The following is a 21,258-nucleotide window of genomic DNA, read 5'->3' on the forward strand; positions in this document are numbered from 1 at the left end:
CTTGTCCCTCCATGATGGTTCTCCTTCATCTTTTTTGTCCTCAGTGTTGAAAACTCCCCACCCATATCAGATTCCATTTCATTTCTCAGTAAAGATGGGCCTTTTCACAGTGTCTCTTGAACATGTAAAGGAGCACAATTACGAAAACCAAACATATCCAGATAGTTGGAAAGGGGGTGTATTATAAGATGAAAGAGAACTTGAGCAGTGTTAATTCTTTCCTTTCCAAACACTAGATATATGCTCTTTATGGGACCCAGTTTGGATAATTTATTATCTAATTTATCTTATCTGTTCTTCGGAGAAAAAAAGCACATGGACATGCTGCTCCAGCTGAATATTAACAGGCTTACATAAACTGCCTGGGCTACAGGCTCTGTCAGCCTAATTGCATTTCACATCAGTTTAGTGAACAGCTTTAATATGACTGCTTCTCTTAATGGCTTTTCTTGATGGAGCGCTTAGGTTGATGGTGACGCCCCCTAAGGTCTGCAACAGAGACCAGACACAAAACCTGCTAAATGAAGTCATTGCATTAAGATTTTCCTTTTTTTTTCTCTTACCAGAGTAAACAAAGCATAGAGCACTTAAATGACCCTTACAGTACAGGTTTGTTGTCCATTTGTATTGACACGTCTTGACTAATGCCACCTTTTTCATGGGTGCAAAAAAAGAAAAAAACAAGGATATGTCAAAGAATTTTTCAGTCAGTTAGAGCCAGAAATCCAGTTAAATTCAATAACAAATGTGTTAAAAGAGTTACACTTTAATGATATAATAGTAAAAAATTAGGAGTATTAGATAAAAAAAACCTGAAAGTTTTAACTAGGAAAAGGAAAAACTAAAAAGTTATTAATTTAAAGCTGTCTATCATGGATGTTCTACTAGAATACTTTAATATTTACATTAAAATGTTCTCATGAAAATCTTAAATCACTTGCGCTTATAATAAAATAATCCTTATGTAATCTATGAAGTAAAATTATTTGGTTGTTCATCATAGAAAGAGTATGTTCAATGCAAACTACTTCATTCGCTTCATACTGTATGCCCTGCAGCTGCATCTACTCTCAGTATTTTTATTTTTTATCTGTTGCTGGTTTTCCCAGCTTTCACGGTTTATGACCAAAACAGTCACCAGACACTTTGTGGGGTGTTTGATCTGGAGTTTTGAGCTTCTCCACAGATCTGTGGGAATTCCACTCAGGAAAGCTTGCAAGTTATACATGAGAAGAGAACATGAATAAATTTCAAAATATATTGAAGTGGTGTGTTTTATCTTCTCAGCTGTTGTCTTTGGGGAGGCAAGTCAACCCTTTTTTTGAGTTGCGTAACTAACACTCATGGAAACCCTGCACGTGAAGCCGATGCACACTTAAAAGAAAAGAATGAGCACATTTACATTCAGATGCAAGCACATGCACATAGCCTGACAGGCAAATAAAGTACCTAATATTTTATGTTTTTATTTTAGATAGGGTGATGTTTTTAATCCGTTTACTGTTGCTCAAGTCTTGTCAATTATTATTAGTATTAAAATAATCAAATAATTCTGGTGTGAAATACTGTTAAAATTATTTATCGGTTACATTGTTTTCATGAAGCAGAAGTGTAATTAGCTTTTATTTTTCTTTAATCTCTCTTAATTATGGCCATTTCAATGTGCAAAATAAATCTTATTTCTTAAATTTAAAAGCTAATATTTTTCAAACTTACAGCACTATATTTTGAAAATCCCATTTAAATAGTTTTGCATAGAAAAATTAAAAGATACTTATGGTTGTATGCAAACACAACAATTTAAAATTTAAAATATGTTACAGAAACATATATTTGGATAACAGTTTCAACTGTTTGCAATATTAAGTGAAAAAGGCCACTTATTCCACGGTCAACCTGCAAAAAACTTGTTTTACAACAAGTCATTTAGACTGCAAGGAGATTTTTAAATACCTGAGATTTGGAGTGTGTGGCTTTAACAAAGCTCAGTTCACAGAGATGAACATGAACTAGCTCACGTTCATACTGTAGTTCACTTTTTCAAAAAATGCACTAAGCTCAGGCTGCTTGGTGGAGAAGTGGGTAGAACTGTTGCCTTGCAGCAAGAAGGTTCTGGGTTGCATTCCTGCCCCAGGGTCTTTATACATGGAGTTTTCAGGTTCTCCCCTTGCATACATGGGTTTTCTCTGGGTACTCCCACTTTCTCCCACGGTCCAAAAGCAGGAGTGTTTGGTTAACTGGCTTCTTTAAATTTTCCGTAAGTGTGTGTTCATGATTGTGTGTCTCTGTGTTTCTCTGTGTTGCCCTGCGGCAGACTGGTACCCAGCCTCTCACCCATAGAATAGACAGAGATAGGCACCAGCCCCACCACGAACCTTGACAAGGACTAAGTGGGATGGATGGATGGATGGAATGATGAACTAAGTTCTCAAACCTATAAATCAACTAGTTCAAGTTCATTTTGTAAATTAAGGCACATGCTGTTTGCCATAATAACTTCCATAAAACCTGACGTTACCCAATGAAGTGTCATTATCAATTGAACAGGAATATGAGCTGTGCCTGTTGCTTGTTATTCTCAGAGTGAACGTCGCTCTTGTTGATGTTCATTATTTCAAAACTGTGTCTTTCTGCTCACCGTTCTCAAAAAATATAAACGCATTAAGTGAATGGCGTATATTGAACGTGTTCATTTACAACACTGATTACCACTGTCAAGTCGAGAAGTATTAACAGCGTGAATAGCCAACTCAAGTTCCTATTTTAACACCAGCCTTCTTAGCAAAAAGATTGTATTCAATTCGGTTACATTGTTTTGAGGGATTTTTATGAGATATTTATGGATTTACAAAAGCATAAGCTTAAGTTTGGCTTAACCACTGAGTTCAAAAGTACAGTTGGAATAAAAAAATTATTTTGCTTTGGCGATAAAAGATGCTGTCGTCTCAGAGTGCATTTAAAAAGGAAAAAAATATATGTATTGTTTACCAGTCTGTAATTCCTTTAGTTGCTTTAGTCATTTTGACAAAAATATGGAAGGAACAATTAGAAACTGAACCTTTTAATCTATCAAACCTGTTCCTCTTTTTTTTTTTTTATAAATGTAACATATTTGTGTAGTTTAGTAATTTTAACCTGGAATTAAAGCAACCTTTAAAAAACCTTGTTTTTAGCTAGACAAATTAGGTTTTATCAAGGGAAAACAGATTATATATAGCATTGAGGATGCTTCTGGCTCCTTTATAGGTTGTTCATTTATGTGACATTACCCCATCCAAATAAATAACTCCAAATCCCAAATAAAGGTTGGTTGAGTATTAACTGAGCTTAAAGATGATTTTCTGTTCTTGATGAACAGCCATATATTCTCACAATTGGGTAAAGGATGACCATGATTTAAAAGAGGATGAATATAATAAAAAAAAAATGGTTGAGGTGATGACTTAGCTGTAAGACTGCAAACTTAATTCTCAAAGGACGTTCAAGGTTGCTACAATCAATCTTTGAAAATACAATTATCTGATCGGATGGTTTATTCTTTTTTCATGTGGAAGAAATCAGAAGAAATCTCTCCCCTTCTATATAAACATAACTGCTGTTTACTTAATAAATTCACAGTGTGAAATAAAGCAGATGTTGTTCCCCACTTAAACTAAATTAACGTTGATGGTAAATTTTCTATCAGTAAACAATCAGCCAGCAAGAGGACCATAAAGACAACAGGAGAAGGTCACTGGTGTGTTTTTCCACACACATTATGATCACACAATTGAACATTTCATTCAGTGTTTCTCTGTGCATATTTCCAATCTTCTGAGCATATAAACTAAGGCCCTTTAAATGTGTTTTTTAATTGGTTTACTTCATCTCCTTCCTGTGTTTCTACACCCATCTATATTCCAAGTTCTAGAATGTTTTAGAAACCATTTCTAAAGTTTAATTGATATATAAATTAAAATTTGCTATTTCTCTATTCTATTTACATTTTTTTTATGTCTTGAGACATATGAATTATCAGAAATGATTTGTCATTCATAGAAGCTATACCCAAGTTTGTAAAGTGTCTTTGTGAACAGTATACTGTATAGCAGGGGTGTTTGGTTTAGCCCTCAAGAGCTACCACCCTGCACCTTTAAGATGCTTCCCCTCTTCAACACACCTGAATCAAATGCATGGCTCATTACTACACCCCTGATTAGCTGAATGACAAAGAAATAGTGCTGTTAGATTCAGGTGTGGTGGAGTGAAGATGTATCCAAAAATAATAGTAGATAGTAGCTCTTGTGGACTGGATTGTCCACGAGAGCTTATACTATTTATTGCCTTCTAAAGTAAAGATATGAAAACAATCTTTTTTTTTTAAGTGGGGAGAAAATGTTATGGTTGGCTGAATTATCGTTTATTCTATTGGCATTAATTTAGGCATCTTCCATTTGCTAGATGCAAACAGGTTAACTGCTGCTCTTTGTACAGATAAGCTACTATAGATCAGCTGTCAAAACATCAAGTCATGTCCTGCTGTACACCTGAATATAATGACTGAATTACCTCCTCTCACACAAGTTCTACCAGGTGCTGCTACTGACCTAATTATTAGATGTGTTGATGCAGTGATACATCTAAAGGTTGCAGGACACTGGCCTGGGAAGACTGGAGTTTAGAGCCTGTGTTTTACATAATCCAGTGTCCTTGGGCTCCTCTTGTGTGTTTCCCTCCCCTCTTACCACACAGAGTATATTGTAGGATTTAGGTCTATTTATATGAAAATTTCAAAAGCAATTAAAAAATAAAAATCATAACAGATTAGATTATAGTCCCCACACTGCAGATATACTAGACTTAAACTTAGATTTATTTTGTCATTTTGTATGCACAAGTGTAAGCAAAAAGAAATTTCGTTTAGAACACCTCTCTAGACAGTTTCATTTTCTTTAAAGTGCAGCCTTGGTAAGGTAAGCAGCAGTTTTTGTTGAGCTGCTACTACTGCCTCCAGCTCCTGAAGCACTCACTTCTCCTGACTCAGGGGAGGAAGAATTCGATGATGACAATGCTGTGAGGGTGGTAGCCCCCTGGGTTGAAGAGGCTGACGTGGTTGAAGCGGCAGTGGTGCCATCGGCAGGTTTAGCAGCGACAGACGATGCTGGAGAAGGTGTGGAAGCCAGAGGGGGCTTTCAGCATTTGGCAGGGAAGCATCTAGAGTGTTCTCCTCATTTTCACCTGCAGAGGGCTGTGCTTCCCCTCTAGAGACCGAAGATTGCCTGGGAACAGTCGCAGAGCTCTTGTTTCTATCAGCGCAGTACAGAATCAGCCCCCCCAAGCCAATTGCACCGATGGATTGATGGAAGCGGTTGTCTGTGGGGATCTCTCTTTAGCTCTGCAGCCCGCTTTCTTCGTCTCACGCATCTCTTCCTCCGTCAGTTATTTTCCATTGTTGTTTTGTTGACATCAGTCCATAGCACTCTGCAGTTTTTTAAACAGTAAAAAATGTCAGTATTTAGAACACTTTGTGATCGTAGCTCCAGCAGTTGTTGGCGATCATAGATGCAGGTTTGATGTCTAGTTTGTATCATTTTAAGCGGCATATTTCGTGAAATTGTCGAGAGGAGCTGCTTTTGGCCGCTGCCTTGGAGCGCTGCCATGGTAATGAATCTGTCCTTAAAAAACAACCAAACCTATTTACACAGTAACAGATAGAAACCTTTAGATAAATCAAACATTATCCACTACATATCTGACTCAATAACGATTAAAACAAATATTTCCATTAGTTTCAGACGGAACTATTCACATACTTGTTTTATATTAAACTGAACTTACAATATTCACCACTGTTTGGCACCAAGTACCTTTTTCCTCTGATAACGGAGCAGCCGGCTTGTTTGGTCTTGAAATGAATCCTGGGATAACCAAGGATAGATAGGATACATCGGACCCATCCTTCAATTCGGGCAAAAAGAAGGACGCATTTGTAGGACGCATAACGAGGAGTCTTGGAATCAGACCTTAGCGCTGCGCTACGACGTAATCGGCCTTCGAATCTGGCCTTCGGTGGATGCATCCCATAATTTCGAACGCAGCAATGGACATTGCTGTCCTCAAAAGAGTGTCCTTTGGGCTTCAGGTGTAGCTGAACAGCTGACTCCGTTCCTAAGGGGCTGGCCTTCCTGTGTCGAGCCATGCACCTGTGTAGCGGTTGCTTGGTCTCTCCAATGCACGGGTCTGTGCATTCTTCACTACACTTAACGGCGTAAGCCGGGTTGTCGGCCTTGTTTCTGGTTGTCTTAACTTTCGGGTGAACCAGTTTGTTTTTCAGGGTGTTGCAGGGTTTGAATTACACAGGGATTGATATTTGGTGCTGGTTGAAAATCCTTCTGAGTTTTTCAGAGACTCCAGACTCCAGTTTTCTAAACTGAACTCTTCAAGCCATCAGAATTATTCTAATATTCTAAATAGTTTTTGATGTCATGGCTTCTAACTATATTTTGAAATAAAGAAAAACTGTAGCATTGAAAACCTTCTGCTATTCTTAACAGCGGGCATAAGATGCTTTACAAAATATTCATCCTTTTTTATTTTTGTCATTCTGAAAGGCTCTCAGACTGCTTAATCATTGCTTAATCAGCCAGACTTATTTACATGGGGCGGAAGTTAGTCTGGAAAGGCTTATTCTCAAACAGATTGAACCAATCAGAGTGTGGGAGGCAGAAGTTTACGCTTACGCCAGAAATACTTGTAACAGATCAGCCTTTTTCTGTAACAACAGCCAAGATTGCAGCCAAAAATTGAGTGATGTTTTAAAGATGCACTTTATTATGTCCAATCTTTAAAAGTTCAACAGGCTCTAGTAGGATTTTTTTTTTTAACATGTTCACATTAATAGTTATCTGATTGGTTCTAACATCTTTTCACTGAATATGTAAATCCCACCCTGGTCCTACCTATGAAATCAGGGTGTGCTATTCAAGACTGAATGTGTGATGGCCTATAAGGTACAAGTCAATCTGGCTAGAAGGGCTACTTGGGATCCTCTCAAGGATTTTTAATGAGCGTAAAGTGTTCGTGTGTCACTGACCGTTTCAGTAGCGCAGGGTTTATGTTTTCACAAAGCTTTCCTCATGCCTGCAAATGATGAGGTGAACATTCACCTGACATTGTGACAGTTACACTCATTAGACTCAAGATATCAATATGATTCCATTGCAATGTTTTGTTCTTGTCAACGATGACGAAATTATTTAGTTGATGCCCTTTTTTAAAAAATGTTTTCGAGAACTAACAAATTAAACATGGATCTTTGATGACGAAAACATGCCAGCTCTTGGGTGTTTGTTTAGTTGAATAAAAATGTTAGAGGGTGGTCTGTCAGATGTTTAAAATGCATCATTGTGCTGTCATATGTTAGACAAGCTAAGTAGTTTTAGCTGTGCCTCAGCGTCCTGTTCGGTAACTTTCCCCTCCTGACGTGCTGCAATGCACATTCTGCATGGAAACAGATGGACCATGGCAGCAGTGGCAGGGGTGAAGCTGGAATCGTCTGGTACTACGTACTCAATTCTGACAAACTCTGCTCTTCCAGCTGTGCTTGTGCAGAAATGCATCTTTGCAGGTGCTTAGCTCAGACTCTGTGCTTCACACTCCATACTGATGGTTTGCTCTCAGAAGTATGGCTCATCTATGGCTATGGCTCTGTGGCTCTCTTTTTTTCTAAATATCAAGATTTTATTTTAAGAGACAATGCAAAACCTTCTTTAATTTCTACCGAAAGGAATCCCTAAATTACATCCATCAAATATTTCATTACTTACTGTTTATCTTTGGATAAAGACCCACTAAAAAGGTACATGGTTCTTTGAATATTTCTCTCTCATATTTCTCGTTTGTATATACTCTATATTATTTGAATATTTCAACATTTTATTTTCTTGAAGTTTAGGTCTTGATGGTCCTGGTATTATAAGGCAATTATGTAGGTTCTCTGTGTAATTTTTTTTATATCAGGCCCCAATGAATTTAAAGAATATTTTTGTTATTTGCTTTTTTAATGAAGTAAAATGAAAGTAATGAAAATTTCATTGATCTGTGTGTAATGCATAATTTATAGTAGATCAGGAAGTGTTTGCTTTTGGATGAAAACCTTGTACTGTATGTCTAAAACCATTCCTTTATTGTGCATTTTGTTAGCTTAGCTGTCTGCCATAGTAACCAACATCATGTGTTGAACAAGATCTGCTATTTTCACAATTTTTGTAAGACACTTTTGTATAAACAAGGGTATTCATTCATATAAAAGTTTATTTGAATTCTAGAAATAATTTTTCTGCCCAACAGCAATAAGAAATTGCATAGCAGCATTGTATCTTCAACAATTGTAGCATCTAGGCAAGAGCTGTCACTCTGGTGAATCTTGTTGTTATTTGAAATTGTAAAGATTAAGTTATTTTGCAACATAAAACTGACTAAAACAGGACTAAAACCTTTCTAAGTTGTAGTTGACTAAAACTATCACATATCGTTATGACTAAAATGTTACTAAAACTAATAATAGGTTTCATCCTAAAACTAATTCTAAGATGGCTGTCGAAAACAACATAGTTTCATTGTAATTCTAAAAGTTTCAGGGTAACCAGTGTCTGTGATGAAATGCGCTGGGGAGGGAGCCCAAATGTCAGTCAAAGCATCATTACACTCACAAAAAATGAGCATATCAGCCTGATTTTCAATGTAATGGTAACTTTATTTGAGAGTATATAAATATATACTAAATTAAGACAGAACCCTGCTTGGTCACAAGTGTCATTCTAGTGAGTCTCAATAAAGCTATGCTATTCTTTTTAATTTAGTTTTAATCTAGCCTTGTAGCCAGTAGTTTAAGTGAAATGGGCCTCTGTGTAAGGTAATAATTGTAGCCTGGGAAAAACAGAATCATTTGTCATAGATTTTCATGAATTTTTTAGAAGACTCGCCCTCTCCACTTAAAAATAAAATTGCACATGCAAAACCCTGTACCCGTTCCCGATAGGGAACACTTAAACACGTGCAAGAGCATGCATGAGCCCGTTTCTCCTTGTACACGCTCTATTTAAGAGTTGCTGTTCTTATAGCTCATACAAGCTCACTGTGTCTGAACGTCCGTCTTAACCCCTAAATCCTTCAGTCGCTATGTAGAGCAGGGACTATATATTGGACTTTATAGAGAATTCTGTCTACTTAATGTTCAGACAGATGATCACTACTTTTTGCTCCCTGTTGGTGATGTAACTCCTCCTCCACTGGGCAGTGCCTGCGCTACCGTTGTTATTAGTCGCCGCTGTTGGGTAGCGACAGCAAATCCCACAATGCTTTGCGAGGAGATTCCACGTGCAAAGATTCCTGGGATATATCTGCCTCTTCTGAGGCCTTTCTCTTCTTCTCATACACTTCATAGACACAACCCTCGGCCATTTTCAAAGAACCGCGGTGAAAAAGGTGAGCTTCAATGACTGTCTGAAACCGTAGATCACCACACATTGTATGCCTGAAAGTGTGCATGCGCAAAAAAGGATTAGTAACTGGTGACGAGCATGTACAGTAGGATGGCCTTGCGTAAACATATCACCAGAATGACAGACAATTAGGAGGACCATTTATTTAAATGATCCACCCAGAAATGAAAGATCATCCTCTATACCTTTAACTAACTATTATTTTATTAACTAATTATTTTATACATTTAAATGAGAAATTATAAACAAAAAAATCAACAGATTCAATAATTTTACGTTATTAAACATCTCCCTTGCTGTAATAATATTTTTAGCATTATATCCCACTACAGTTTCAGTTCCTCTGTCATTTTATCTCTACAATTGTTTCAAATAAATATTTTATGGAATTCTAGAGAGATTTGTTTTTAACATAAAAGGTAGTGAAATGCCGAATATGACCAAGGAAAATTAAAGAGATAGTTCTTCGATTACCAGCTAATATAGGTTGGCTCAGTGTGATTAAGTGTGACTGAAATTTGTGGGGAAGAATGGATGGGATTAGTGCAATACCTGCAAGGGTAATGCACTGAGACACATGCAAATGGATTAGCAAGTTTAATCCTAGAAAAACAGGGAGAAGGAAAAGGGCATTTCCATGTTTATTTGAAATAATCTCCATTTAGTTAATCCTAAAAAAATACAATTAATTTAGGAAGATATATTTTCTTTGGCTCTTTGCAACAAAACCATCCTAAGCTCTGATGCCAGACTGTTCCACACAATTCCTCTTAGTATTTGGACCAAATGCCAATGTTTGACACCAGACTTGTCAACTCCCAGCCCACTCTGACTTGTTCCCATTAATTCTATAATGAGACTAACACCATGAGGTTTAGATTAGTTACTAACATTGTACACTGTACGCCTTGCTGCTTCTTCCAGTCGAAAGCCAATGAGTCTTACCACCCACTGTTCCAACACACACCATGTTCAAATACTGATCTTCCAGTAGACATGTCCTATCTCTGCAAAGAACCCCTGTACATTGAAACACTGCATATACATAGTCTATAGAAAATTATTTGTTTTCTTGGATACCTCAAAATTATTGTATCACTCTAATAGGTCAGTACACACATAGCAAATTGTTTTGAATGTAACTTTTATTAAATATAGTATTCTCCAGGTATTACGAATCCATGCTTTCCATGGAAGTTCAGCTAGTTAAACTGAGTCTTGCTGCAGTAGATGCCCAAACCAGAGATAGTTAATAGATTTTAAAGGTCATTAAGATTGTGGACAGTATTGTTATGACTGTTATCAACTCAATGTATTACCCTTTCCTCAAATTGAAATCTCATTAATCTGTCCCTGCATAGTTGTCATTTCCTCACTATTCTTATTCTACTTTAGTTATTTCTAGCACTGTAAATATGTTCATATGTCCTTAGACTTCCAGTTTATCTTGTGTCAATAAAGTCAAGCCATCTTAGTATCCATGATGCCCACAGAAGTTTTTGTAGGAGGGTTTGCAGCTGACTTTCAAATGTGCCAAATATAAACGTGGACAAAATTGTTCGCATGTCTCTTTTNGGGTTTGCAGCTGACTTTCAAATGTGCCAAATATAAACGTGGACAAAATTGTTCGCACCTCTCATTTAATGAAAGGAAAATTTACAACAATCACTGAAATCACTTAAATTGTCAAAAGTAAAAATAAATAAATCAGCTATAAAAATTAACCAATGGAAGTCAGACATTGCTTTTTAACCATGCTTCAGCAAAAAAGATAAACTCATGGAACAAGTCTGGACAGAATGATGGTACCCTTAACCTAATACTTGGTGGCACAAACTTTTGAAGTGATCACTGCAATCAAATGATTTCTGTAACAATCAATGAGCCTTCTGCATCTCTGAACAGGTATTCTATCTCACTCCTCATGAGACAACTGCTCCAGTTGTCTCTGGTTGGAAGGGAGCCTATTCCAGATGACATGTAGATGTTCAATACGATTTATAGGGCTTATAGAAGGCCACTTCATGATAGTTCATTGTTTTCCCCCTTAGCCAGTCTAGGTGTTTTTTAGTCATGCTTTGGGGCATTGTTCTGTACCAAGACCCTTGACCTGCGATTCAGAACAAACTTTTTGACACTGGGCAGCACTTTTCTCTCTACAATCCCTTGGTAGTCATGGGATTTCATTGTCCTCTGGAGAGATTCAAGACAGCCCATGTCAAATCAGGCAAAGCAGCCCCATAACATTACAAGGGACTCCTAAGTGTTTCACAGTAGAGATAGTGTGCTTTTCTTGATAAGCTACATTTTTCAATCTGTAAACACATACCTGGCCATAAGACATTCTGCCAGAAACTTTGCGGCTTGTCAACATATAATTTAGCCCATTTCAGTCGGGTTTTTATCCTTTGTTTTCAACAATGTGGTCCCCCTTAGTTGTCTCCCATTGAATCCACTTTGGCTGAAGCAATGACAGATTACTGCAATCTGACATTGAAATTCCTGAAACTTAAAGTTCCCTATTAATCTCTTTAGAAGTTATTATTGGCTCTTTGTTACCATTTCGTATTGCACGTCTCTGTGATTTGTCATCAAATGTTGTTTTTCCTCTGGCAGCCACGTCCAGGGGGGTTAGCTACAGTCCAATAGATCCTACTTTTCTGAATAATTTGAGAAAAAGTGGTCCCAGGAACTTTAAGCTGCTTGAAGATGGTCTTATCGCCTTTACCTTTAACATTATTGTCTAGGATTTGCTTTCGTATACCCTTAATTGCCTCTGGTCCATGTTGAGTGTGGTATGCACCATGTCACCAAGCAGCAGAGTTACTACAGTACATGTAGCCCTATATATATTTAGCCCCACTAACTTATTGTTGACACCTGTGATGTTAATTAGTGGACTGTAGATTTCATATATCTATTTGGTCACATTATTTTGTNGACACCTGTGATGTTAATTAGTGGACTGTAGATTTCATATATCTATTTGGTCACATTATTTTGTAGCATCATTTTTGTCCTGGCCTGTTTCATGGGTTAAAATTTCATAATCAGTCACTTGATCCATTGTTGAAAATCAATGTCTGCCTTTGTAATTTGTAATTTTTCCATTTTCATTTCTAGCTTTGATATTCTAACTATAATTTTGCAACGTTTAGTCATAAATAAATGATCTGCTAAGTAATGAAGGCCCAAACTAAAAAATGTTTGAGTGTAGTGTACTATTCACTTTATATATGCAATAGCAATTTGCACCTGGTTTGAAACTTTTTTCACATGGTATTAAGATTGCAACTCTTTTTTTTTTACATGGAAAGCATTTGGGGTTTACCCCTAAACAGTAAAATAATTCAACTTTTTATTTCTGTTATTTGATGATGTTGGTTTGTTCAGAAAAATAATTACCAAAAAATTGAGATTTAACACTGGAAACTGTAAAATCAGCAGTCTTCCTCATAGTTTGTAGGATATAACAAGGTTATATGATTCTATTCAATTTCCATAAAAAAATAAAATACTTTATTAATCCCAAAGGGAAATTAAATGTTGCAGGAACTCATAGTTTTTATTATTATTATTTTTTTTTATCTTGGTGTTGTAGGTGTTGATACGTACGTATTTGTTTTTAGTGATATTTTAACTCTCTGAGAAACTAAATTTCAAGTAGCTGATGCACATGTACACACAATTAAAAGGGTTCTTTTGAAATACTACACAGAAAGAAAAAAATCATTTAATAACTAGTAACTTGTTAAATCAGACAATGTTAAGTTCTGGGAGATGTCAGCAATGAAATATTATATTGCTGAACGTTTAGTCGTCTTGCTTTAAATGTTTTGATTATTTTCTGTGCCTCCTAGGAGGCCCCACTTTTCCATCACTGTTTACCATTAACAGCAATTCTCAAAAAAAGAAAAGGGGAAAAAAATCCAATGCCCTCCCTCTGTCAAGAACCTTCACTTAGGCTGAATCAGCTAATGCTGTTATCTGTTGCCATGGAGACTGTCGGAGTTAGAGTGTTGCTGTGGAAACGGAGAGACCGCTCATTACCACCCACAGCAACCTTCCACACTCCCCTGAGCAGCACCTCACAAACACATGTACATATACACAGTATTCAACACAAACCCATAACCCCCCCCCAAAGGTACAGTATTGTATTGTTTTATATAAGCTGTGTATATATTAGATATGGTGTATGATTTTATTTCTGTCCTGACAGGTTGCTACACTATCTGCATCCATGACCGTACAAATAGGAAAAAAAGCTATATTGGCATAATAAATGTAACTCTAAGCTGAAAATGGACAAGCCAGATGTTTTTTTTGGTAAATGTTTTTGCCTTAACCTTAAATGTATCATACAACAATGTGAAGATGATAGGAGGCACTGCATTTAGATTTAGTAGGTTTAGAAATCTACTAATTCTGAGAAGAAGCATTGCTGAAACCTTTTCCTTCGGTATAAAGGTATTCAGCAGCTCAGTTGGATTTAATTCAGCCAATTAAAGATTAAAGGCCATTAAGGAGTAATTACCATCCCCTAACCAATCTTTCTCTGTCTTACTGCAATTACCACAGTGTTGATGGGCTGTATTTTGCTTTTCATACAACTTTTCTAAAAGCAAAAACACATTTAACCCCTTTGCTTACGGTACATCAAGGATGAGTTACTCTTCAGTATTTTGGAAATATTACCGGTGAACCTCCAGACTCAATGGCATACTCAAAACGTTAATTAATTCACAACCTCATAGTCTATATTCATTCACTAGCAGAGGTAGGTAGTAACTAGTTGCAGTAATTCAGTAACATTTACCCTTAAATAAAATTTCCACCCTTTGTGAATAGCTTCACTCAGTAAAGCAAAGCCTGTCTTAAACAACATGTACCAGAGGGACACACACCTACAGTATGTATTTTGTATGTTGTAGCTTTTTTACTTAAACTTGCTTTGGTTTAATGTACCATGAACCATCTGACCACCATTAGCGGACAATGGTGGAAGAAGTTTGTTGCCCGGGGACACAACAGAGCCATAGTTCGAACCAGTGACCCTCCTGTTGCCAGACAACATTCTGTATCCAACACCACTGTTGCCCCATCACCCATCCCCACCCTAAAGGAGTTGGTATAAGGTGCTGTTCAACATATTTATTGTTTATTTCATACCCATTGTGTTTGTGCAAAAAGCTCTCAAACCATTACATTATCATGGTAATGGTAAAACAGTAGAGGGCTTCGCTGTGCTTCTTTTTATAAGCAGTTGGTATATAGTTAATGGTTATAGAAACTCGGTGACCATAAGATTTAACCCTTGGCTGCTTCAAGGGTTTCACTCATTATTATCAGCGTTTCTTACCATTGTGTTCAGGACTGTATCCCACATGTTTATATGTGAAAGAAATTCCAAGAGCACCACAGGACCAAATGAAAGTGTTGTAATGCTGTAAAGGTCAACCTTTCTTCAGTACCATAGACAAGAAAATTGCAGGATAAGGACAGCCTTACTAGCCTAAATGACTGAGGCCTCTTTTTTGTTGCTCATATATCATTTTGTCTTTGGTTTAGTGTTGGTAGAACATTGATTTCATGCCAATATGTACAATTCATAAAATATTTTACCACTGATATTTTGGTTATTTATTTATTTGTTTAATTGTTGATAGGATGTAATTTAGATAAGGCTAAAATAAACTTATTAATTTATTTTTGTAAAACTTTTTAATAACCAATATTTTTTAAACTCTGTATTAAACATGTGTGATTCTATATAAGCGTTGATATCAACTTTATCTGAATCTACCTGAAAATGTCTATGAATGGTCTTAAAGTTTCGGACCTTGAGCTTCTTGTATGACTTAAGTTATGGATGTAAATCACCTAAACTCCAAATATGCCATCAAATGTTTTGCAAAATCATTTATGCAGTTGGTACATTTCACTCTTCGAGAAATATAAACTTTGCAGTATTTTCTGTATCAAAATACAAATCCCTTCCTATTGGACACCCATTGGTTGCAACAAAAGTTGAATTCACCAAAGCTCAAACAACAGTGAGTGGTAGGATAAATATTTCAAGTATTTATGCAATGTGTGTATTAGCTTTCTCTGTACATACAGTAATTGACTGGTGGTGTTTATAGAGCAGCCCACAAAACTCACAGAGAATCTTAAAACACGTTTGCTTCATTGAAAAGAGGGTTGCCATCTAGAACTGTACAGTACCTAACAAAGAGAGGCTGGGCATTTTATTTGACACTAAATATAGTCTCAGAGTATTGAGAGGAATTTTCAAAAGAAGAGTAGCAAAAAGAACTGAATGAAGTGGAGACAGCAGGGTAAGAAGAAACAAACAAAGGAAAGGGGGGAAAAAAATCTAAGTTTAGATCAGGGGTTTGAAATTCATTTTCACGCTGCTCCACCTTTACATAATCAAATCGATAAAAGGGCCGGTTCCTGTAAAACTGAAACATTTGATTTGATCATTTCATTTACAAGAGCACAATGCTCTGTAATATTCACTCTGCTCTGATTTATTAAGTAGTTTTAGCCCTTTTGTACACTTAAAAAAGAACATACCTCAATTTTAATGACATATACTTTATTTAGCTGGTGAGGCCTGATAAATTGTAGTGAGGGACCAGCTTTGGCCCACAGGGCTTTAAATTTGACATGTTTTATATGGATAACATTTTCTTTCTTTAACTATCATTCTTTATTACTTTTAACTTGCATCGTCTTATACACAATAAACAATAAATTAACTGGTAGAGAAAATGCTCTACTATAGTGTTAAAGCAGCTGTTTTCATGGAGGAGGGGTCTATTATTGTTTCTAATGAGATACTGAGGTGTTTGTTTTTCACCCACATTTACACAATATACATTGCAGTGTGTTACTCGTGAAAAAGGAGAATTTCACAATTTTTTGTTATCATATTGAGATTATAAAAAGTACATATAAACAAAGTGAAATCATCTAAGCAGGTTTACATACTTCAATAAAATAGAATAGAAATATTATTGGTCTGTGGCAAAGCAAATAAGCAGATGAGTGTATACAGGTACACACAAGACTAACAGAATTTTTCAAGAAATTGAAAATAGACAGTAGAGCAAAAAAACAAACAACAAAAACACACATTCCGGAATGAAAACATTGAGCAGGAAAAAAGCTGGGTCTAATTAAAACCCTAATTCCCTTTTAAAACATAAAGTGGATATCAAGAGAAAGCTAACGTGGCATAAATAAAAAAGGAAATAGAAAAAGAAATAGCATTGTTTATAGATTTCAGATAGTTCTGCAGATATGCACATCTACCTAGTTAAGTTGTATTAAAAATGGAAAATCCTAAATTGACATGAAGTTTTACTGCAGTATCATGGTCTAATGAAAGTAGAAAATCCCTTCCCTTAAATAGAACACAAATTTTCAGATAAATAGTTTTTTTAAGTAATAATCCTTTATTGCACATTTGCCAATACCCAGATCAATGCAAACTTAAAATAATCAAAGTTTGAGGGAGAAAGTGATAAATAAACCACTTGAAATTATATCATAAGAATCTCTACTATGCCATTCACCTCTATTTGATTATAGCCTTTCACAAATACCTAAGGTCATCAAGGCTAAGATAAAAGCAGTCTGACAAAGCATCTTTTGAGATTAAAAGCAGCTTTAATATCCAGCCTGACATTTTCAGAGTTCCTGCAATACTTTCTACAACTTACCTCTCAGTATTACGAAGAAAACCTTTCTTGTTATTTTAAATGACACAATATGCTGTTTGGCAGCACCTTTGTGGTAGCATCAGTGTCGGTAAAATGTATAGTTAAGATTTGTTATTTAAATTAAAGTTTTCATTAATATTTGTGCAATGGTGAAGTTGTCCATTCAGTGGACCTGGAGGTGTGTTTTTGTGTGCATATGTGTATTACTTGTGCCCAGTGTTTTAGGGCCATGAGGAAAAAGTTTTATTTAAACTTGTTGGTCGGGTTTGGACTCCAAGTCTTTTTGAGGGCAAGCTGGTAAAAAGAGTGTTCTTTTTCTGGGTAGCTGATGAGATCCAATGTGCAGTCTTTATTATCCCTGTTGAATGTCAGTCTGAGTCTAGTATGGTTCTTGGTTTATGGAAGTCAACAATGCTTCTTGTTTATTGCTTCATCATCCTTTTTGAGTTTTGAGGTACAGGCTGGGCTTTTAACACATTGAGGAAGGAGCATGATCTGGAGGTGCCAAGCCCAATGTGTTTTGGTCAATTGTCAGAGTCTTTGATCTGTTTAAATTTTTCACTCTTTGTTTCATTGCAGCCATTCAAACAGGTTCATTTTATTTCTCATTAATGTACACTCAGCACTCCATCTTGATGGGGAAAAAAACAAAAATGTAGAATTTTTTGCAAATTTATTAAAAAAGGACACCTAAAATATCAAATGGTCATAAATATTCAGACCCTTTGATGTGACACTCATATTCAACTCACATTCTGTCATTTCTTCTGATCCTCCTTGAGATGGTTCTGCTCCTTCATTGGAGTCCAGCTGTGTTCAATTGAACTGATTGGACTTGATTAGGAAAGGCACACACCTGTCTATATAAGGCCTTACAGCTGCAGGGATAGGATGACTGGTTGCAATTGAAGGAAAGATGAATGCAGCCAAGGCTACCAAATGTAGCCTTATTTTTTATAGATAATTTTTAAATGCTTTTAAGAATTTTTCTTGATAATATTACACACAAAATTTTGAAATACCCCCTCCTAAAGACAGTGTTTTATTTTTCCTTTCTCCCTGTTCCTATTGGCAGAAGGTTGTCCACAATATAAGTGTGAAACTTAATGGCCTTCAGTGTTTTTTGAGAAGTCTTAAGGGATTACTTCATTGCCTTCTTGTCATTTATCTCTTTTATGATGATGATGATGGTAATACATTATAGTTTCAAATGTTTTTTAGAGTTACACCAACATCTATTTTGCTTCAGTGTTGCCTAGCAACATGGATGACACTTGAAAACTGTCCAATAGCCTGCTGAGGATTCTGCTCTGAAAGCATCGCTGAAAAGAAGTTTTGGTTTCACAAGCACCTTTGAATTAAGATGTAATTTATAGGTGTCCCCTGAGCCTTTTGGCAGAAGAGAGCAGTAAATTTATGCTGAGATTCAATTTTTCTATGCTTGCTTTTATTCAGGGATTTAAGAGTAAAGAAACAGAATATAGATGCGTGCTACACAGTTATAAAAAAAACAAAATTGGAAACCATATATTCCCATATAGAGTAGATGCCATCAAACCTTCACCTGATCACAGCAGCAGGGAGTGAGTCGAGGGAGCATCCTCTCCTGTCCAGGAAACACCTAAATTGGTGCCCCCCCAAGGGTGTGTTGTCACTCCTATCCTCGTCTTCCTGAACATAAATACCTGCATCTCAGTAAACCCAGATGACAAACTGTCATAGATAAGATAGGAGGTAGGCCAGCTGGTTAACTGGTGGACTCAGACCCACTTAGAGTTGCAACTGTGGAAGATCAGGATGAGCCTTCAGGGAAGCTGGACCTGAAAACATGGCTATTAAAGTTGATTCTGATTTATTTTCTTTATCATAACAGTTATATATTAGTTTATGATTGACACTTAAGAAAAAGCGATTTATCTCTTCTATGTATTCTTTATAGAAATGCTCTTATTTTCAAATGAAATCATAGATAGTTATTTAGGAAGGCAACTGAAGGAATTGTTGAGCCAGAAAGTGGTAAATGTTCATATTTTCCATCAATAAAATCCACTATAGTGTTTGATAGGGATGGGAAAAGTCTATTATTTCTTCTTCAGAACATCCCAATTTCCCTTGTAGACTCTTTGGCTGCTGTCTAGATTTTAGTGTGTCAGGAAATTATAGTCATTTTACTGCTGTAGCTCCAGAATGCCTTACAACCTCTTGTAATAGATAGAGCTAATTTTGGCCTTGCTTTTGTAATGAAAGCAACCAAGCCATGTATCAACCACCCTGCCCTGATAGTAGCCCACAGGAAATTCACATACTGTAGACTTTGCTTAAGTGTTGGTGTTTTGCAGTAAATTCTCTGCTCTCTTCGTTGGCTGCCTGAGTTCTTTTAACTATAAACATTGTAATGGTTTCACATGGTTACATTTGTAAACCCATTTCCCTCACTTTTGATTAATTCAGATGATAAATGTTTCACCATTCACTAGCTACTCATAGTAATCACCAATACGAGGCTTTTAGGGCTTTTTAAAAATAAATATGGATCTCACTTATATGTTTTGTTTTTTTTCACAAGTCTGATACTGCAGTTTAAACTGTAAACATAAAACATAAAAAAAACATAATAATAAAAAAAATAAACTGAAGAGATCATATAGAGTTAATAGATAATTGCAAAATGCTGAAAATTAATAATTTTGGGGTAATTAATATTTATACCCCAAAAGGCTGGTGGCCCAGGTATTATGTACTGTAGTAAAATTGTTAGTTTGCCTGGAAAATTTGCCTGAAAAATAGTCATATTGAAATGAAAAATATTTTTAATCATGATATTCCTCTTACCTCCACAATGAACCATGATCCTATTTATCATTGTATTCTACCTGTGGGTGGATGTTAGACTAAAAGCAGCTGTTTTGTGTTTCTCTCATCTTCTGGTGTATGTCTTATAAATGAAAAGTTTGTCTAATCCTTTCATAACAAAAAAAAAAAACATGTTGCTGGTTTTAAGAGAAAATATGCCTTTCTACCTTTTTTCCTGTCAGAATCCGAATTCTTTTCACTCCTCAGTTGATCCAAAAGTACAGTAAACTACTTCTGGTCTTATCCTCCTACCTAAACCTCTCCTCACCATTTTCCACATCTCTATAAATACTTCTTTTTCATGAAATCTCCTAATTTTGTTTGTCTACTCTATTGCCACCTTCCAGTGCACACCCATAGTGCTTCCAGCCAAGTCTAATCTCTCTCTCTTTTTCCCTCACTGCTATTTCCCCCCTATATCCTTGTTCATTTTCTCAGGTGTCGGATGTTATCCTCTCCATTGAGACACAGACATCATTTCAGCTTTCCAGGTGAGCCTTGAAACCTCTGCCTCTCAGCTATGTCTCTGTTTCATCTATTTCTCCCCCCTGCATGTGTCCTTGGATGCTGCTGTAAAGATGCTGCGTCACTGTGTGCCCGTCTTCATATTGGCTCAGTTGTTGTCTCAGTTTAGGACCAGCAGCAAAAGAAAACATGCAATTCTCTCTGGTCATACTTGCTTTCTTCGCTTTTTCAGTCACCTTGACAGGCCAATGTATGTTTGAGCACAAGAAAACACCATTTCATTTAAAATATTAAATGTTTTATATTAAGTGTGTAATTTTAACTACTTTGGAAATAATGCATCCTTATTGGTTTAGGGAAAATTTTTAAATATTGGTTACTTCTACAGACACACATTACAAAAAAACAAAACAAAAACGAAAGTTTTGATTTTCATTTTGAATTTTCTATCAGCTTAATTTGACATATCAAAACAATGAGACAGAATAGATCCTATTCTAAGAAGTAACTCACCAGATACAGACAATTTCCTACTTTGGTTTAAGCAGCAGCATCTTAAATGAATATTTCTACTGAGATGTTCCAGTTTATCTATTTTTGTTGAAGCTGGTACCATAAAAATCTAAAAGCAGGGTTAAAAGGATTTGTATGGTAAATAACTTGGTTGTAGTAGATGGGACTATCATAAAATCAAATATTCTATTTCTTTTTTTAAAATAAAAATA

General features: G+C 36.1%; 1 protein-coding gene across 1 annotated transcript in view; it reads left to right on the forward strand.

Annotated features, from left to right (window-relative positions):
- map2 (microtubule associated protein 2) overlaps window positions 1-21,258 on the forward strand; it is a 103,086-nt gene that overhangs the window by 7,354 nt on the left and 74,474 nt on the right. Inside the window, exon 2 of the mRNA XM_015379947.1 lies at window positions 20,507-20,559. The gene's annotated coding sequence lies outside the window, so the exon portion shown is untranslated. The remainder of the gene's footprint in view (window positions 1-20,506; window positions 20,560-21,258) is intronic.

The sequence above is a fragment of the Cyprinodon variegatus genome, unplaced genomic scaffold (genome assembly GCF_000732505.1).
Source record: "Cyprinodon variegatus isolate N-32 unplaced genomic scaffold, C_variegatus-1.0 Scaffold204, whole genome shotgun sequence".
NCBI lineage: Eukaryota > Metazoa > Chordata > Actinopteri > Cyprinodontiformes > Cyprinodontidae > Cyprinodon > Cyprinodon variegatus.